The following is a 12,307-nucleotide window of genomic DNA, read 5'->3' as shown; positions in this document are numbered from 1 at the left end:
GTGAACCTTGTACAGAGATTAAACGTAAATATCCCTACATATTTCGTATGAAATTATTTGATATCTTAAATATTATAGCCTAAACATCTCGACCTCGAGAATCTCCAAAATTATATCTAATATAGGCCTACTTAAACGCTGTTAGAATCAACATTTGTATTAGCGGGATTCATATTCATGAAATTGATCACCGAATTTCATGATGATCAACGTATCGTTCTTGCTTGCCTCGTTATATAAATTAAAGGATTTGAAGAGAAGTAGACACCGGAAGATCTTCTAAAATTTACTGTTCTGAAACATTTTACTCCGAAGATCCGAATGGATAATGTTCTGCACTGAATGTACAGAACTGATGATTCTTCTACAAAATTATGGTTGCCTCACCGCTGTGATCTACTTGAGTAAAATAACACGAGATGTGGAACCGCAAATGAAACAAGAAAAAATATAAAAACGCCATAGAGCCGTGTAATAAGGACGGGTGGCTTCACACTGTAGGATGAATTGAAGTATGAAATAACTTTTTGTTCTCCAGGAACACTCTTAAGGAAGGAGAAACAAAAGGAAGCAGTTACTAATTTAAGACAGAATCCAAGTGTCGATGTTTCTGTCACTGTTACTCGAGCTACGGCAGAGTTCGGAACTAAATCTTGAGGTGGTTCCATTTCTGGAGTAAGAGAATTGTTTATTACGCATGAGTGATAAAGTGAATATAATAGTGACAATATAGTGTTAGCAGTTTCGGTTAATATTTATTAAACATAACAAATTATGCGAAAAATCAACCAACTGTAAGTCTGACAAAGGACAAAACGATTTATTCAAATCTGGATTTTAGTACACGAACTGATCAATGTTCAGAGTTTTGTTTCAGTGGAATGAAATGACAATTGACTGTACTGTGCATAAAACTGTTTCTAGCAAAAAATAAAGAGTAAAATGTCATGTAATTTCTCGAAACAATCATGAAGTTTTTAACTGAATATTGCATATACTCAATTCTGCACTCCACAGATAAACCAATTATATTAGCGTCCATATTTACAATAATTTTGTTTGTGTGTCAAACTGAGACGACAAGAATTAATAGTTCCACAGAACAATCTGATTTTAAGGAAGAAACAATTAATAGATCCATCATGGTGCCGGATACAGCTCAAGAAATGACATTTCTACAATCCGAAGTTCAAGGCACAAAAACATACGAACGTCAAAATAATGACACTCAGCTTCGTTTTGAAAATTTTATACACAAAACCAGGAATCACAGAAATGTTAGTGTTATTCAAACAAAAGAAACTGGCTTAAGGCTGCGTCTTAATATTCTGGGGCCGTCAACTGTTACAAAAGAAAGAAAGGTCTCCAAAATAAATAATGGAGATGTTGGTTTGTGGGCTTTAGTCCTCAATGATAAAATGGAGGAACGTGATTTCAGGAAAAGGATAATAAGACCAAGAATTGCGGAAGAACTAACTGAAGAAGTGTTTTCAGACGTAGGCTCAGTCTTCAATGAACTACTGAACGAAAAAGGTAATTATAATATTTCTTACACTTAATCAGTGGTTATAGCACCGAGTTATTTTAACTTAGTCGTGCTATGTACGTAAAATTCAGTAAAAATATATAATTTAATACGAAAATAAATTAAAAATTGAAAGTAACAGTAGCTTCTAAACCAATTATTTGTGATTTTATACAATTCAATGGCTTCAGTCAACATTTTTTTTAGATAATAATCTAACATTTTAAAGCCAGTCACATTACAGACACCATAATGCCTGGAATAAGTCATTTTCCCACATTGTCTTTTGGTTAACAAGCAATAATATCCAAAGGTATCTCGTATGAAATTTATTAATTTTACGTAACTTACATTTTCTTGTGACGAGCTTTTATTCGTGAATATGATAAAAATTGATTTTTTCTTCCATAAAAAGCACGTTTTAGGGCCTCGTACTCAAAGACAAACGCAAAATAAATGTTTATATAAACTCAGCAGAACCAACAAAATCTTATCAAACGCGTTAGTTTGTTCTGAAGATAATTGAACAAACACACATAAACTTCCCATTACACGTTTATTATGCACTTTTTTTATAATAACGCATTAATGACCAGCATCCATCACAGAAGTCTAAAATTTACAGAATATAAACCAGAACTATCTTTCATTTTGTTCAAATTCTATGTCACAAAAATATTTCACCAGTCTTTGACCTCCAGCGGTCGAATCTGACTGGCGAAACTGAACATGAGTTTTATGTAAGCCATCGCTCCGTGGCTCGCTGAATGCCCCAGAAAAAAATCTAGTACACTGTGGTTTCCGCTTCAATTTCCGGATAATTCGGTTAATGACACAGCAGCACGTCCGTACTTTCACTCCCTGCGCGTATATTCATTTTTTCCAACAGCCATAAATTATCTTATTACTGGATACTGGGAACGATCCGTTCTTCAAGTGCCCTGAGCATCGTTGTCTTCATCTATAGACATTTGGTAGGACTCCTTGGATGAGGGATCGGCCCGTCGCAAGGCCCTACCTGTACACAGGACAGCACAACATAGAAAAAAACGGATAAACATCCATGGCTTGAGTGGGATTCGAACCCACGGTCCCAGTGACAGAAGGCCCACGCCTCAGACCGCGCGGTTACTGCGGACCCCACATTACCTTATTAAATCATAAATTTTCTAACATGTTTTCGGTAGGACCTTAAGTAATTTCTAAGCCACTTAGTTCATTCCATGATGCTAATTATCATAGACAATTGTTTCCATTATCCTGAATACACTGACCGCTTGGTTCAATCGACTCGTGGGGCAGTCGTATTTAAGTCAAATTCACTCGGCACAAACGGACTATATCTGAACCGCACTTGCACTCCATCGTCTGACCTTTGAGGTATACCATGGACAAATCACAGAACTGTTGCTATTCGTACAATAAAAATATCCCAGCATTGTCCTCACATTTTGAATCTCCATTCTACCAATGTTTATTGACATGAGAGAAAAAGTTTAAACACGCAGACATTTAGGAGACAAACATTTAAAATCTGACCTGGTAACATCTTGTTGACATCACGGAACATCTAAAATACTTAGACGTAATTACTCACGGAAAGACCTCACAGGTGTAGCAAATAAACGTTCAGACTTTCAAAACAAAAGTGATTTGGTTTTCAAAACAAATTAGCTAATGAAAGTAAATTTAAAAATTCTTGTACTCTGCAAAGAACACCTATGTGTACTTATGCAGTTGTTAAGTGTAGTAACAATCTTAAGAAACTGCAGAAACAGTTTTATCATAGAGTTAAAAATTCTAAGTAGAACATGATATTCTTATATTGATTTCTCCATTCTCATTTGACGTTGAAATAACTCAGTTATTCAAGAAATTCTACAAATTTTTATTACCCGAAACGAATCACAGGGTCCATAACAGGTCGTCGCTGGCAAATCCAATCCTCATCGCCTTGAGTACAGTATCGTTTCTATTTTATTAGATTTACGTATTCTCTATCATTAGTGAGTTATTTATTTATTTAGGTGAATACACGTTCCTTGTAGTGTGCATTAGTTCTGTTACATCAAATATGTTGGTAAAAACCACAGCCTCCTGGAGCGCATTAATTTTTCAGCGAAACACGAACCGTTTGTAAAAAGAAATAACATCGTCAACATCTTAGATAGCTGGCGTCTAATTACACTACCGTGACGACTTTACAGATGATGTCGAAGACAAGACGTCGCATAAGAAGAAGAGGAAATACCTGAAAAAGCTGCTGGTTGCATACAAACTCAAGTTCTTCGCGTTGGTTCCTGTTCTCGCCTTCGTCTTTCCAGAATATTCTTTTACGGTTATAATTCTTCTTTAATTTCTTCTCCACTTACGCCACTCCATATCATTCTTCTCCTTCTCAACTTTGTTCAAATCTGTTCTTCCATATTCTCTTTTCCTTCTCTCGTTCTTCCTTATCTTGCCTTCCTTTCCTTCTTCTTATCCTACTCTTTATTCATTAATCTCCTCTTTACCTTTCATCCCTCCTTCTTCTTGTTGTGTTATTTAACTTCATACACAACAGCAGTTCTTAAAAAGCTACCTGTCGCTCACTTAGTCAAGACTTCTCCGCCGATTACTGAGACAAGTTTTGTCACAGGATTCACAAAAATCCTCCTCCTGTGCCAGATGAATCAAGTTCGTGAACAGTTGATTATCCCAAGTGGTCAACTTAATTAAAATTTTTCAGAGTAAAATCTTTATGCATTAATAATCACTCCAACGTGTGATAAATGACCAGCTCATTTCATCCTAATTTATTTCTTAGTCCATTTCGAATAGTAAAAATTATTAAATTCATCTAGAAATCACTCCAGTCTCGTGTTACTTCCCTTTAAATATTCTCAACACTTCGTTTTCAAATTCCCAAAAATCTTGCTATTTCTTTTACGTGAGACGAAGTTTCACATCCATACAAAACAATTAAAATACTTCGGATTCTTCGACGTTTCTTCTAATCTTTGCTTTTATATAAAAAAAACAGTGAAACACAAAATTCTGATCTATAAATGATTAAGAATTTTCCTATTAATTTGTTAATTAATGTAATTCTCGTTTGTTACAATTTTCCCCACGCATGTGAAAGATTCCACATTATCTAAAGCTAATTCTGTTGACCGGATATGTACACGTGCTTAACATTACTCTTTGCTTGCTTCCAAATAACCTCAAACCAGTCGTCTGGTGTGTTTTACTGATGTTATTCATATTACAAGAGGTGGTATTTGTTTAAATAAAGCATCGTCATCTGACTGACTTGTTAAGATTCTTTCTTACGTATCAAGATAAAGATTCACGCATGGGGTTTGCCTGCCTTCAGGAGACACCACAATCCTATCGCGTGTTTATTCTGTTTGTTTTTTATTGAATTTAGAGTCGACGGGGTTTATAATTATAACCGATATATAAGAATAATTGAGGAAGCTGTAGTTGGCGTTAATGGAATTTAGAGTCCGGCAGGGAAAAATGACCTTGGAGGCCAATTTAAAACACAAAACTTTTAGTGCCACTTTTCCATACACATTTATGTAGTAGGCATATGTAATATGGTACCATCTTGCTGGAAACACGTTATCGCATTCTCTGCGTACCGACGTACTGAAAACCTCTCAAATCTTCGCATTACTACTCAACAGAAAAACGTAGGTCTTCTCTGCCGTACCCTATATTATTCATTACTATCCTGTAACACCGAATTCTGACGGGATTTAAATAATGAACATTACGGAAGGAAGTCAGAATTGTTTTAGCTGCTAAGACACGGTTGGCGACTAATACATATCGCACAGATAATCTCCAATTTGTTAATCGGAAAATAACTTTAAGGCAACTGGGACTGAACCCGGACATGCGCGATGAAAAACCAACGTGTAGTTAATATTTGAGGGTTTCTGATGGTACGACGCATTGTGTAAAACTACTGTAATTTGAAGACGGAAGTAAAACCAATTTGCGAAGTGTTTTTAAGCACCTAGACGTTGATAAAGTGAAAAATCAACGGGACATTCTAACGCAACACAGCCGTCTTATCTGTGACACAGCTTAGCGAAACAAAGAAGTTCAAGAACGAGGCGGGGCGGAGCGAGGCGAGGCTCTGTTGTAAATGAAGCCACCTGGCTGCTAACGAGGTTAAATTGAGAAGGAGCGTCACTTTCGCGGTTCCGTCTGTAAACAGGTATGAAGCATGAACCCTTTGTGACTTCTTGCTTTCACGAGATGTCTGACACCTGTGGGATGCTTTCAAGACTCTTCCTTTATTGTAGTCAGCGACTGCTAGTTTCTTAGGCGCAAATCAAGTTTGGTACAAACAGGCTCTAATTCCAAAGTATGGGTAAATTCCGAAGACTAAAACTTATGTTATAAAACTTTGTTTTGACCTCAGGACTAAATCCAGTGGTGGGTTTTTCTGAAATAATAAGCATTCGAAATCTATTCTGATCAGCTCATCAATTATGTATTTTTCAAAGAAAGTCATTCAGCCAAGACGTCACTTCTTAACTTCATGTGTTATACAGTATCGTAAGAGGTGGGAAAATATGAATGGTGAGTCGGTAGGGATGTGGAAGGAGGCGGTTCTGGCCTAAGTAAAGCTATAATCCTGTATCGGTTTGAAGAGAAAACGTCTGTCTCCAAAAACCCGGGGTCACAGCAGTCTATAACCCCAAAAAAGATTAGAACCGAATACACGTCTAGAAATACGTCACAACTACGCCACTCCTTTCCGTGACACGGAGGAAAATCATGTCCAATACAACGGAACACGAGACCTGGCGAATACAAGCCCGAGGTGGCAGCGAGCACGTCATGACCTTTGACCGGCAATTTTAATTCTGTCAGGTCTACCTTGGGACGCTGTCTGACGTCACCGGACATTACGTAGCTTAAACCGGTCACAGAGGAAAATAAGAATGAAGTTCAGGAAAGACAGAAGGAAAGAGGGGAAAGAGAATGTGAGGAAGAAGAAGGCGGGAAATGAAGATGAGAAAGGGAGGAAATTCGATAGAATGAAGGAAAGGATAAGATAGAATATGTGATAAAACAAAGGAAGAGACAAGAGGAAATAAAGTGGAAAACAGAAGGAAACTGAAGAAAGGAGAAGAAAGAGAATGTGCTTCATAAAGCACCAGCGACAGATCTCGCATCGCCCTTTGATCCGTCGTGTAACAAAATGTTGATAAGTCCACGCTTTAGGATTCAGTCTTGTTCCAATGCAGCGTATTTAGAAATGCGAAAACTTGTGGGAAACGATTAAAACAATACGAACGTCAGTGTTTAAAACATTCTAACATGGCGACTAATTGAGTTCTGGGTCATTTACCTCGAGTTGAACAAATTCCATGGTGATGACGCAGAATCCTCGCACATCTTCGAAAGAACGAGTCATCACTCGATGACCTTGACCATCCGGTTCGTCGCAACCCCCCCCCCCCCCCCGGTCGCCGTCCCCCGCAAATTCCAGTCATTCGACGTGAACTTTCTCCGAAATGATGCTGAATGATCTTGCATCCATTCCCCTCTTCACTACGAAAAAAAAAATGCATATTACGCAACTATCTATGACCAAGCATATCGTACTGAATGGATCCAGATTCAAGTCCGGGTGAAAGTCCGAGACCTCAGTTTCACTGGACAGGTCTTCGGGGACCTCTTTCATTTTTATTTTATTATTCATCCACTACGTACTCCCTATAACAATAGCCGTTGTGGCAAAACTGGAGAGGAATCTACATCCGGCTAAACCATCTACATAATACGTAAGTGCTGGTCAGTGTTCATTTGCTATTAAGGAAATTTGGGACTTGTGCGATAATGTTCATGACTGTGTACTTTTACACCTTTATATATTTAAGTTATTTTGGGGGGGGGGGGAAGTTTTCTGTTAATGCATAAAATATAAATCCTAAATAACGAAGGGATAAATTAGTTGGAAGATCTAAACATAGATGTGAGAATAATATTAAACCGATAAAAGCTGAATATTACGAAGATGTGATCTTGATCCAATGATAATGATTTGTTATCGTGAACGCGGTAATAAACATTCGGGTTCCATCTTGATGTCCACTTCCTGGAGACACAAACTCATTGCTGCAAACTATAGCACCTTTAGGTCGAGACCAGCCGAGAAGCTCTTAACTGAGGACCGATGTAGCTGGTCAGGCGTATTGCACACCTAGTGGGGGTAGCGATAGGTAAATATGCATCAATGTTGGAATGATTATTAGCAGAGGCCGAGAAAACAGTTCTCGGAGAGAAAACGTGTTCCAGGGGAATTTTGTCCAACCAGTAATTTCACTTGAATTAATCCGGAATTAAACCTGGATCTCAGCTGTGAGAACCCAGCTTCTAGCCACTTGAGCTATGACATGATCTTATCCTTGTAAATAATCTCGGTCACGAACAACGCCTTATGTTATAGACGTGAGCCATTTTCGAGAAATGTGATAAGGTTCAGTTTGAACTTTATGTGACTCAGAATTATAAATTACCGATGTGAACAAACATTAATCCACTATGTAGACGTCCCAGTAAAAATTTAATTGGACACGGAAATTACACACGTCCATGCGGGCGCGCGGACAGACAGACAAGACATCTGCGTTGAAGTCCATGTCTAGTTGTGTATTTCATGCAAGAAACACGTGATAAATTTGACCAAAACGTAATTTTACGAACAAATAAGATAAATACTTTCTTCTAGGACAGGAGTTCTCACTCTTTCTCTCTGGCTTACCACTAATTCTAATTTAACACATTAAATGTACCACTAACCAAATGCGTTCAGGGAAAACTTATTTGTGTTAATATTATCTTTTTATTTTCTTACATAGTTCGCGTAACGCTCAACATTGGCTTGAGTACCACCAGTGGTACGAGTACCATAGACTGAGAAACACTGTTCTAGGATGTTGCGCCGATCATTGCCTTAATGATGGTTTGAAAAACACGCATAAAATGTGCATAAACTATCAGACTACAAGATGCAACATCCAAAAATACAGCGAGAACATTAAATCTTATCCAACAACATATGGAGTCGTTTCAATTCTATCCTCTAGTTCACACCTAGGTTTTTCACTAATATTTTATATACCACCTATTCGTGCTACCGGGGTTCGATCCCCGACGGGGGCAAGGATTTTTCCTCTGGCCTCTGCGTCCAGACCGGCTCTGGGGTCCATCCAGCCTCCTATCCAGTGGTACCGGGGTCCTTTCCCGGGGGTAAAGCCGGCAGGGGCGTGATGCTGACCACTCACCCCCATCTAGTGCCGGGGTCAAGGAAGAGAGGAGCTATACCTCCTCTCACCCCAAACGCCTGGACAAACTTTACTTTACTTTTTACCTATTCGTGCTACAAGACATACCAATCATCCCCATTTTAATTTAATGAATCTGATTCTACTAACAAGTTTCATCGATGTTTCTTGCGGTCGACGACCTAAATGACAAGAATTGGAAACACTCCAGGATCCTGGGTGGATGCAACATGTGGACAGAATAACTGATGGCGTGTTCCTACGCGGTCATGACTTGGCACAAATGAGTACACCTCGGCACAAAACATATGTGGGCAACATTCAGAAAATTTTAAGGTTGTAACAGAATTTGACACTGCGTACAATGGCGACAGCGAAGTTGTCTCTCCTCTTAATTAACCCTTTATAGTCTAGTGGGGAATTATATGTACCATTTGTATTTAAAAAGCAGGAGGTGTTCCTTTTTTATTCATAAATCTTGTATGATTCTTAGAATAAACAGGGATTATTTATTTGAACAGCATTAACCAGTTGATCTGTATTTATCCAAAATATATAAAATCATGGACTAAGTGTTTTTCAAAGTGTAAACAGTTTTGTTTGTATGCGTGATTTTATATATTTTAAATAAATATTCAACACTGCACGGTATGGAAGGTTTTAAGACTGTTGATCTATGTAATGGCGAAGTGATGTGTTTTCTTTGTGGTACGGTCTAAATTCGTAAAATTATTTGGACTATCTTCGTCCTGGAAGCAACACTCCATGAAAGAGAGTGGACCAACATAGGTACAGCATCATTCATTCTTACCATTTGATAAAGATGAAAAGGACTGTTTAGCTTCACGATCTTCATGTTTTATCCCAGATAAAGAATCTAAAGTATCCATTGGATAACAGACAGGCTTGGCCAAAGAACCAGTTTGAACGTGGTGACAGAAATAAAATTTGGTGGTTGAACATTTTCGAATGTCGTCGTTTTAAAGAGAATGGTGGAAGAATATTATTAAAATGAATCTAAGTAAAGTATGGAGGTAAAACAGGATTCAGATTGTGTCCAACGAATCGTGCTTTAATGTTAACGGTTTCGAAATTCAGGTTGGCAGTACTGGTGTACCGGCCATTTTGTCTTGGCTGAGACATCAGACTTGCTACTTTTTACTTTAGATTTCTGAAGTTCAATACCAATGTGTGATGGAGGCCAAGAGAGTAATCTGATATTTTATATGCACGCGAGGACTTTGAATTTTACATTCAAATAGTTTAACATGAGGCACGACGCACTATTTACGATCTATTTTAGGGTTCAGGTTCCTTCATGTTTAATGCATTAGTCGGACACTGAGAATCCAAAGATTTTCTCAAGAAGGAATTATTTTGTGTAGCACGATATTGAAATAAGAGTGCACTGTCTAAATATCTCTTTCCATTCTTCTACGTTATCACAAGGATTCTATAAAACTAAGGCATAATTTAAAAAAATCTTATTTGTTCGTACGTCTCTTCGTTTGTTCCATGACTATTATTACTCAACAAAATTAGAATAGATTTGAAATTTATCGGAACAGTTCGATTATGGTTCAAATGTATTAAACTAACTCCTTATTTAGACGACATTTGAGTAAGACATTGCCAGAATTCTCAACGAACAGCACGCAAACTGGTACATGACATAAAATATAGATTAAATATTAATGATTTTACTTAAGTCGATTCTCGACAATGTGAAAGTTAGTCGAAGTATAAGAAATTGTTAATAACTTATGCCCTTGTAATATAATTCGCTTTGTTCTAAGAGAACTATCCATATTAAGTGAACATCGAGGCCAGTTCAGTATCAATTTTCGTAGACAGTGTCCTTGTCTTCCAACGCCAGTGTATATTCTTGGTATTATATGGACAAAGTCGTCTTTTTACTGTGTGTGTGTGTTTCCGGATGTACAATATGCTCACAGAAGGTGGGAACCAGCTGTACATGTATGGTTATCCCAAAGAATAATATTTGATTTAATCTTTCCCAGATAGCTAGCAAAGTATCTAACGGTCTTTTGTTATCAAAGCTAACAGTTCTCCTACACATTACCACAACTTCGTCAAACAGAATTCTAGGATATCAAGTAGAGAAGAACGTTGAAAAATTCCACAAATCTGTATGTTCACCGAAGATTTTCAGGGTCAAACAAAGAAGGGCGATAGAGACAATACATATAGTCTGTCACAAATATTAAGAACACGAAACAGAATTTCATTGCCAGTAGAAACGAATTCCAGATTCGTGAGTTCAATTTTGTCCTGTCACAGCTCGAAAACAAGTTTTGGAAATTTGTACCCTTTGGAGTACACAGATATTCCGAAAGACATTTTTCACGCCACATTTACGTAGATCACTGATATGGCCCAAGGTCATCGTCGCACAACATTGTACTTCAACATTGAACACGTTCCATCGATGACATAAATTTACATCGTTGAAACCGAGATGATGGAAAAACAGGGTTACCCATGTCTTGTGGCCATGTCTCGGGAGACTTTTTTGTGAATGAGCTAAACCCAGCTCATGTCAAGCTTAAATCAATCTTAACTTCGGTACTAATTGACACTAAGTGGTCAGCTTCACATTCTGGCTTCTTTACCCACAAAGAAAGATCCTCCAATATCCACCGGATAAGGACTGCATCAGCTACTGAGACGGTCTGCTTTCAGTAGCGAAGAAGAAACTCTGCCCCATTCCGAGAATCGAACCCAGTCTCCTACTGTCACAAGACTGTCTGTGACCCTGTACTCCTACGCCGTGGAGCTTGATCCTGGTCCTACCTGCAGGGACAAACACTGTAGGCAGCAGGGAGGGGCACACGGAATGTTCAAATGACGACGGCCAACAGAGTCATCCATGTTTAACATACTTCTTCTGCTGTTCAAGAGATGCCAGCATGGAGGTCACCTATCTCATACCACAGGACAAGGTTATGCATAGAAACAGCTGAGACTAAGGCACGCCACCGTTTATACCATTGTTTTATCACCAAACGCGCATTTTAGAGCAGCTGCGACAGGAGCTCAATAAGAACTTTCTAATAAAACAAGAGAATTATTAGTACAATTCGGAAGAAAGTAATTAGTGCTTCTTTGTTTAAACTGAGCATCGAGGACTTTATTCCTACATTTCCTTTGTTTACTTCTTCCAATTCTTTATTTTTAATGTCTTCTTGCATATATTTCTCTGAAGAAACTTCTGAACGTCTATCCTCAGGCAGGCGTTGGTTTTGAGAATTATTCGCAGTATTCCAAGGCCTGTGAAATTAATTCACATTATCACCCGTGCTATTGAATTTCACATAGACATGATGGTTTAATAATTAATTATTTTGGAAGACCTCGAAGACTCAATTATGTAGGTATTATATTATCGTATTATCGCGGTTACGAATAACGATTCTGATGAGGTTTGGAAAGACGTCGTATTTATCGCACTACATTTTAAGGCACT

The 12,307-nt window shown here is 38.0% G+C and overlaps 1 long non-coding RNA gene across 3 annotated transcripts in view; it reads right to left on the bottom strand.

Moving 5' to 3' along the window:
• Positions 1–12,307, bottom strand: part of LOC110829473 (uncharacterized) — a 414,372-nt gene that overhangs the window by 224,004 nt on the left and 178,061 nt on the right. The window lies entirely within an intron of this gene.

This window comes from Zootermopsis nevadensis, unplaced genomic scaffold (genome assembly GCF_977971745.1).
Source record: "Zootermopsis nevadensis isolate Lab colony 2312 unplaced genomic scaffold, Znev_1.0 Znev_ptg000017l, whole genome shotgun sequence".
Taxonomy (NCBI): domain Eukaryota; kingdom Metazoa; phylum Arthropoda; class Insecta; order Blattodea; family Termopsidae; genus Zootermopsis; species Zootermopsis nevadensis.
This window is presented reverse-complemented; position numbering and strand designations above follow the sequence as displayed.